This window comes from Talpa europaea, assembly GCF_964194135.1.
Source record: "Talpa europaea genome assembly, chromosome: 13".
Classification (NCBI taxonomy): domain Eukaryota; kingdom Metazoa; phylum Chordata; class Mammalia; order Eulipotyphla; family Talpidae; genus Talpa; species Talpa europaea.
Genome location: NC_140080.1, coordinates 46,705,853 through 46,713,937, shown reverse-complemented (window position 1 = coordinate 46,713,937; position 8,085 = coordinate 46,705,853). Strand labels below are relative to the sequence as shown.

The 8,085-nt window shown below is 40.8% G+C and overlaps 1 pseudogene across 1 annotated transcript; it reads right to left on the bottom strand.

Moving 5' to 3' along the window:
- Positions 1-802: 802 nt before the first annotated feature.
- LOC311183007 (ras-related protein Rab-13-like) lies at positions 803-1,414 on the bottom strand (annotated as a pseudogene). Its single transcript has one exon. The product of its transcript is annotated as a ras-related protein Rab-13-like (transcript).
- Between the last annotated feature and the right edge of the window lie 6,671 nt (positions 1,415-8,085).

Sequence of the window (8,085 nt, the reverse complement as noted above, 5' to 3'; positions counted from 1 at the left end):
AGCAGTGTATTTCAGTAGATCTGCCTGTTCTGTCCTCCATTCTGGTGAATCTTCTCACCCCCTGCAACTCTGGCCTGCACCCCAGTTCTTGTATGCATAAATAAATAAATCTTTTTTAAAAAAGATTGATAAGAGAAGTAAAAAGTTTAGTAATAATAGGAGTACCTATTATAAAAACTAAGCTTGAATATAGTTTATAGAGTAGGAACAGTGAGTCATTGAGACTGTTCATGGTGTCTATGAGCAGAGGAAGGACAATTCTTTCAACATTCAATGGATGTATTTCTGTGACTTTATAAATATGTGCTCTTGGAACTGCCTTATTGGGAATTCACTCAGTGAAACAGAGAACTTTTTTTTTCTTTTTTTTTTAGTTGTGCAAATACCATGAAAGACCATGCAGAGTGACGGTACAGGACCAAATCTTCAGAGGGTGGTGCTTATCCAGCCCTCACAGGACCCTAAAACTTGATCCATTAACAGAATAAGTCAATTATTTATTTACATTTATGCTTGTCCTGGAGACCCAGGGAAGGTCTGAGGTCCAGGGCCATCTCTCCTCCCTTTTCCTCCCTCTCTTTCTACCTCCTTCTCACCTTCTTTCACTTCCTCAGTTCTGTCCCTTCTTGCCTCTCCTTGCCTCTCTTCTACCTCCTTTCCTTGCCTTCCCTTTTTCTTCTTTATTTTCTCCCCATTCTTCCATCATGTGGCCATCTTTATCTCTCCAAGACTACCTGCCCAGGCCCTCAGCCCTGCCTCCCACAGGTTTAACCTCCATGGACAGGGAGGCAGAAAGAAGTCTTCAGACCAGGGAGCACTTAGTGTTCTTGTCACTGAGTTTTCAACTCAGTGCTGGGGAGCTTGTTGCTTTTTCTCGATCTCTGGCCTTCTGACTTGAGCAAGATGTCCTAGGCCAGGGAACTAAAGGCCCCATCCACATTCACACTGGATTTAACACTTGTCTCAAAAAACCAGATTCCATGTTCCCGAGCCAACTTATCAACCTGCTCCTTCTGTACCTTCCTCTTGGCCTCCATGTCACACTTGTTCCCCAGCAAGAGACGCTCCACCCCAGCCAAGGCATTCTCTTTGATGCTCTTCATCCCGTTCTGAGTATTTTCAAAGTATTTCTCATCTGTGATGTCATATACTAGGATAATGCCCATGGCTCCATGGTAATAGGCAGTAGTTATCATCTTGAATGGCTCTTGACCAGCAGTGTCCCAGACTTGTCCCAGACTTGATCTTTTTTCCTCTCCATATCAACAGTGCAGATCTTGAAATCAATTCCGATGGTGGAGATGTAAGTACTGTTGAAGTTGTCCTCTGCAAAGCGAATGATGAGACAAGACTTGCCCACCCCTGAGTCCCTGATCAGCAGCAACTTGAAGAGGTGGTTGTAGGCTTTGGCCATGGCGAACACTGGGGAAGCCGGGGGAGGGGTGGGGAGGCACTGGACATTGGCAGGTGGGATTGGAGGGTTGGCAGATGAGCCCAAGGAACTTTTCTTAATAAACAAAAGTGACAATCATTTGGCCAGATTCATTTCAAATCAGAAATAAAGAGAAGACATTACAATGGACACCACAGAAATATAAAAATTATGAGACTACTATGGGCATCTCTATATCAACAAAAAGACAACACAGAGAAAATGGATCCATTCAGTGAATTACACATCATCCCAAGACTGCATCATGAAGAAACAGAAAATCTAAACAGACTGATCACAAGTATAAAAAAATTGAAACAGTAATCAAAACCTCCCCCAAAATAAAACTGAGCCAAATGGTTTCATCACTAATCCTCCTAAAACTCTTCCAAAAAGGAAAGAATCCGGACCTCCGTAGTGGTGCAAGTCATTGAGATGCAACCTATCAAGCTATCTGGAGCCACTGCAGCACCAGTTCTATCCCCAGGCATGCAGCTACCCACATGGTGCAGCAGGCCTCTCCTTCCACACCCACTGCTCCCTTCAGTCAGTCTGCATTTTCTGCACCCCACTCTGTCTCTGGTGAATCCTCTCACTCCCTGCACCTCTGGCCTGTACCCCAGTTCTTGTATGCATAAATAAATAAATAAATCTTTTTTTAAAAAAAGGAAAGAATCTTTCCTAACTCTTTGATGACAAAGGCATGATGTCGATGTAACAATCAGACAAGGCATCACAATAAAAAATGAAAATTACAATACACTACTTCTGATAAACATAAATGCAAAAATCCTCTATGAAATATTAATAAACCAATTTTTTATTATAAATTTTATTTTTATATTCCCCATACAATTGAAACCCCCTTATTTTGACCCCAGTCCCTCCCCTCCCTGCTCCCCAACCTCATAGAGAGTCTCTGGTTCATAGTTGTTTGTTGATTTTGATGTTCACTTTCTTATAGTTATTCTTTTTCCTGGTCCCTTATTTAATTTCTCTAGATTCCTGCTATGAGTGAGACCATCCAGTATTTTTGTTTTTCTTTTTGGCTTATTTCGCTGAGCATGATCCCTTCCAGTGCCATCCATGTTGCTGCAAATTGCATGTGTTTATCTTTTTTGAATGCTGAGTAATATTCCATGGTGTATATGTACCACATCTTCTTGATCCAGTCATCTATTTTTGGGCATTTGGGTTGTTTCCATAGCTTAGCTATTGTAAATAGTGCTGCTATAAACATAGGGGTGCAGGTGCTCTTTGGAATTGATGTTTCTGTGTCCTTTGGGTAAATACCTAGGAGTGGAATTGCTGGATCATATGGAAGCTCTATGTTTAGTAGGTCCAGAAATCTCCACACAGCTCTCCATGGTGGTTGGACCAGTTTGCACTCCCACCAACAGTGCAGGAGAGTTCCTTTTTCTCCACACCCTCACCAATATTTGTTGTTGCTAGTTTTTTTAATATGTGCCATTCTCACTGGTGTGAGATGGTATCTCATTGTATTTTTGATTTGCATTTCCCTGATTACAAGTGATGTTGAAAATTTTTTCATATGCCAGTTGACCATTTGTATTTCCTCTTCAGGGAAGTTTCTTTTTAGCTCTTCTGCCCATTTTTTGACTAGTTTATTTTCTTTGTTGTTGTTGAGTCTCATCAGCTCTTTGCAGATTTTTGTGATCTGTCCTTTATCATTAGTGTTGTGTGCAAAAATGTTCTCCCAGTTGGTGGGGTTTCTCTTTGTTTTTGTTATTGTCTCTTTTGCTGTGCAGAAGTTCTTTAATTTGATGTAGTCCCAGCTGTTTACCTTTGCCTTCACTATCACTGCTTTGGGTGATGTGTCTGTAAAGATGTCTTTGATGTGCATATCACGTAGTGTTTCACCTATATTTCCTTCTATGTATTTTATGGTTTCAGGTCTTATGTCTAGTTCTTTAATCCATTTTGAGTTGGTAATAAACCAAAATTGTAATTGAGTCTAAATGGTTACATTTATCTCAGAGTACAAAAGGAAACGAAGAGTCACTGGTAATGAGAGAAATCACAATTGCTCCTTTGGCTTCCAAGGAGACTTAATGAGAAAAAGCTGAAACTCCATGAAAACGTGCACTCCTTTGGAAAGTTCAACTTGTAGAATTACATATATGTGCTCTGCTCCAAAAAGTAAGAAAAATACAGAGATATCTCAGTTCTGTGTTGTGTCACTTTTTTTAAAGATTTTTTTATTTTATTTATTTATATAAATACTGGGTACAGTCAGAAGTGCGGGAAGGTGAGAGAATTCACCAGAGCCAGAGCAGGGAACAGAACAGGCAGACCAATGAAATACACTGCTGAGGGGAGCAGCAGGCATGGAAGGAGAGGTCTGAGCACCATGTGGGACACTCGCTGGTGGCCAGGGATTAAAATGCACTGCAGAGGCTGTGGGCAGCTTTGCAGCCCAGAGCTCAACTGCTGCACCACGGGGGAGGCCCATGTTGTGTCACTTTTTATGAGAAAAATCTGGCAAATGCCCAAAGAGGAAAGTTTACATAAAAGAGGATGAAAAGAAGAAAATCCAGAAATAAACCCACAGATTTATGGTCAACTAATCTTTGCTAATCTTTGACAAAGGAGCAAAGACTATGCATTGGAGCAAAGAAAGTTTGTTCAATAAATGGTGCTGGGAAAACTGGGTCACTACATGCAAAAGAATGAAGCTTGACCACTACCTCACACCATACACAAAAATCAACACAAAATGGATTAAAGAACTAGACATAAGACCTGAAACCATAAAATACATAGAAGGAAATATAGGCGAAACATTACGTGATTTGCACATCAAAGACATCTTTACAGACACATCACCCAAAGCAGTGATAGTGAAGGCAAAGATAAACAGCTGGGACTACATTAAATTAAAGAGCTTCTGCACAGCAAAAGAGACAATAACAAAAACAAAGAGAAACCCCACCAACTGTGAGAACATTTTTGCACCCAACACTAATGATAAAGGACTGATCACAAAAATCTGCAAAGAGCTGATGAGACTCAACAACAACAAAGAAAATAATCCAGTCAAAAAATGGGCAGAAGAGCTAAAAAGAAACTTCTCTGAAGAGGAAATGCAAATGGCCAACAGGCATATGAAAAAATGTTCAACATCACTTGTCATCAGGGAAATGCAAATCAAAACTACCATGAGATACCATCTTACACCAGTGAGAATGGCACATATTAAAAAAACTAGCAACAACAAATGTTGGCGAGGGTGTGGAGAAAAAGGAACTCTCCTGCACTGTTGGTGGGAGTGCAAACTGGCCCAACCACTGTGGAGAGCTGTGTGGAGATTTCTGGACCTACTAAACATAGAGCTTCCATATGATCCAGCAATTCCACTCCTAGGTATTTACTCAAAGGACACAGAAACATCAATTCCAAAGAACACCTGCACCCCTATGTTTATAGCAGCACTATTTACAATAGCTAAGCTTTGGAAACAGCCCAAATGCCCAAAAATAGATGACTGGATCAAGAAGATGTGGTACATATATACCATGGAATATTACTCAGCATTCAAAAAAGATAAACACATGCAATTTGCAGCAACATGGATGGCGCTGGAAGGGATCATGCTCAGCGAAATAAGCCAAAAAGAAAAAGAAAAATACCGGATGGTCTCACTCATAGCAGGAATCTAGAAAACTTAAATAAGGGACCAGGAAAAAGAATACCTATAAGAAAGTGAAAATCAAAATCAACAAAAAACTATGAACCAGAGACACTTTTAGGGGGGCAGGGGCGGGAGGGGAGGGATTGGGGTCAGAATGGGGGGTCTGCAATTGTATGGGGAATATAAAAATAAAATTTATTATTTAAAAAAAAATAAAGTCCAACTCTGGGTGCTAAAAAAAAAAAAGGATGAAAAGAGAGGAAAGCTCAGAGCCCTGCTACCCTCCCCCACTCACAAAGCTGGTACACTCCAATCAACAGAAAGAAAAACAACAACAGTAACAACAACAACAATGAGGACAAACTGCACATCAAGCAGGTCTGTGAGTGGAAAGGAATTATTGCAGGCACCGCACCACGAAAACAGGAACTGTGGAGAACCGTGTGGGAATCGCCACCCAGGTGAGCAAATGGCTCCCAACATGAGTAGAGGAAGATAAGGACTCCTCCTCAGAGAGACCTGCAAATAGCCCAAGGCTAGCCAGTAAGTTTCTGCGGAAAAATGTGCATGTGAGCTCTAAAAGCATACGTGGATCGTGGCTGCCCAGATCCCTGTGCCAGCGACCTAGGTTCATGGGGAGACATGTGGGAACCATCACTGAGGTGAATGACCTTCACTGAATAATCAAAAACTAGGTGCTCTGACACCAGAGAAGGGTGCAAAAGTGCCATTTCTGCAGACACTGAACTGGGCTTCTGCCCACATCCTGGATCTGAAGGCTTCAGAACTGAGACTTAGACATGAAATTTGGGGTGTGGAATCCCAACGATGTGTGGCACAGGACAGACACAGAACCACACACCATCGAGTCATTCCACACCACCCTCAACCCAGTCCCCTGGAGATCCACGGGGGGAAAAGCACAGCTCTGGAAGGACACTAGGAAAGATCTCTGGCGCTACCTAATGATCAGGACAAAATCACCAACTTCCTAATAGTTGGAAATCAGGGTTTCCAAAACAACCATCAGGCTCTGAGAAGGGGGTGGGCCATGCAAACGGGGGTAAGAAGGGAAACAAGGCATGAAGAAAGACCACATTCTAGAAATGAGAGCTCTAAGCACAGGATTTAGGGCGTGGGGTGTGCCATAAAAGTGGGCACTGCACGAGGTGACAGCTGTCATTATGGATGTGAGACCCTGAGAGTGAGAACTAGAGCACAGAATTCAGGGCACGGGATACACACAGCCGCGGGCACAACACTGGGTGAACATGGGGCAGAAATAGCACTCAGCATGAGCAATAGCCCCCACCCCAGTTTCTCAGAGAACAACAGGGGAAAAAAACAGGTCCGCAAGTACAGGTCTTCAGCGCCACCTCGTAACCAGAGGAAGATCACCAACTAACCGATTCCCTGCTGGAACTGAGTAAATACTGAGGGAGGGAACTGTAAGAGACAGTGCCCAGCAACACAACCACATCATCAACACCCTGGTGGAGTTTTGGCCTATCAGTGCTGGTCTTAGTCTGGTAAACAGTTTTGACATCCCTGAAAGAACAATCCAAAGAGATGCCCTCAAACAACAGTGGCACAATGTCCCAATGCATAGAATTAATTAGAAAGCAAACAGCAGGAAGAAGGAAAAATATAAATAACCAAGCAAGCCTGCAGGAGGACACACCACAAAATGAAAATCAGTCACCAGAACTCAACAACAATGACATGGAAGAACTTCTCTGCCTGTCAGATAGAGAATTAATAATCATCATGATTAAAAAGTATGAGATGAGACAATCAAAAAACTGAAGAACAAAAATGAGACCTTAAGGAAGGAAATAACAAAAAGGAGGAGACTAAAAGATTGCTCAAGGAGACAAAGAGCTCTTGGAAAAGCATTGAAAACAGGGACTGAGGAAATGGAACAAAGGATCAATACAATTGAAGATACAGAAATAGGAAGAAACAAAAGAGGAAAAGACAGAGAAGTGCAAAGGAAGAAGAACGAATATACCCTTAGACAATTATCATACTCCATGAAGAAAGGAAATATAAAAGTTATAGCATTCCAGAAAGTAAATAGAGAGACAAAGGATATGAGAAATTATTCAAGAAGATAGTGAAGAAAACTTCCCAAGTATGAAAAAAGGAGACAGATATAGACTTACAAGAAGCAAGAAGAACACCCAATTACCACAATGAAAAGAAAAGTACAGCAAGACACATAGTAGTAAAACTTGCAAGAGTCCAAGACAAGAAAAAATAATGAAACTGGCAAGGGGGAAGAAACAAAAGGCTTATAAGGGAAAATCAATCAGGTTAAGTTCAGACATCTCTGAAAAAAACATTACGGTCAAGAAGAGAATGGAGTAACATATTCAATATACTTTGAGAGAGCAAATGCCAACCAAGAATACTTTACCCTGCAAAGCTCTCCTTTCTCTATGAAAGAAAATATGGAGCTTCTCAGACAAACAGAAACTCCAGATAAACTTAGTTGTAATAAACTTTATTACAACTAAAGTTTATTACAACTAAACCCCCACTCCAAAAATTTCTACCAGAAGTCCTAAAGACAAAACCAACAGAGGAATGATCAAGAAAAACAGAAAAATGAGGAATAAAATCACAAAAAATTGGCAAACACAGATACCAACATATCAATATAAACTCTAAGTGTAAATGGATTAAGTGCATCAATAAAAAGACACAGAGTAACAGGCTAGATTAAAAAACAAAATCCAAACTTCTGCTTTCTCCAGAAAACACATTTAACCACAAAAGATAAACACAGACTGAAAGAAAAAGGTTGGAAAACAATCCTACAAGCAAATGGACCAAAAAAGAAGAAATAGACTTCAAATTAAAAAAGTAAAAAGAAACATAGACAGACACTACATTATGATGAAGGGGACAATACATCAGGAAGATATAACAATCATCAACATATACTCACCAAATGAAGGAGCACCAAAATACATTAGACAGTTATTATCAGCTCTGA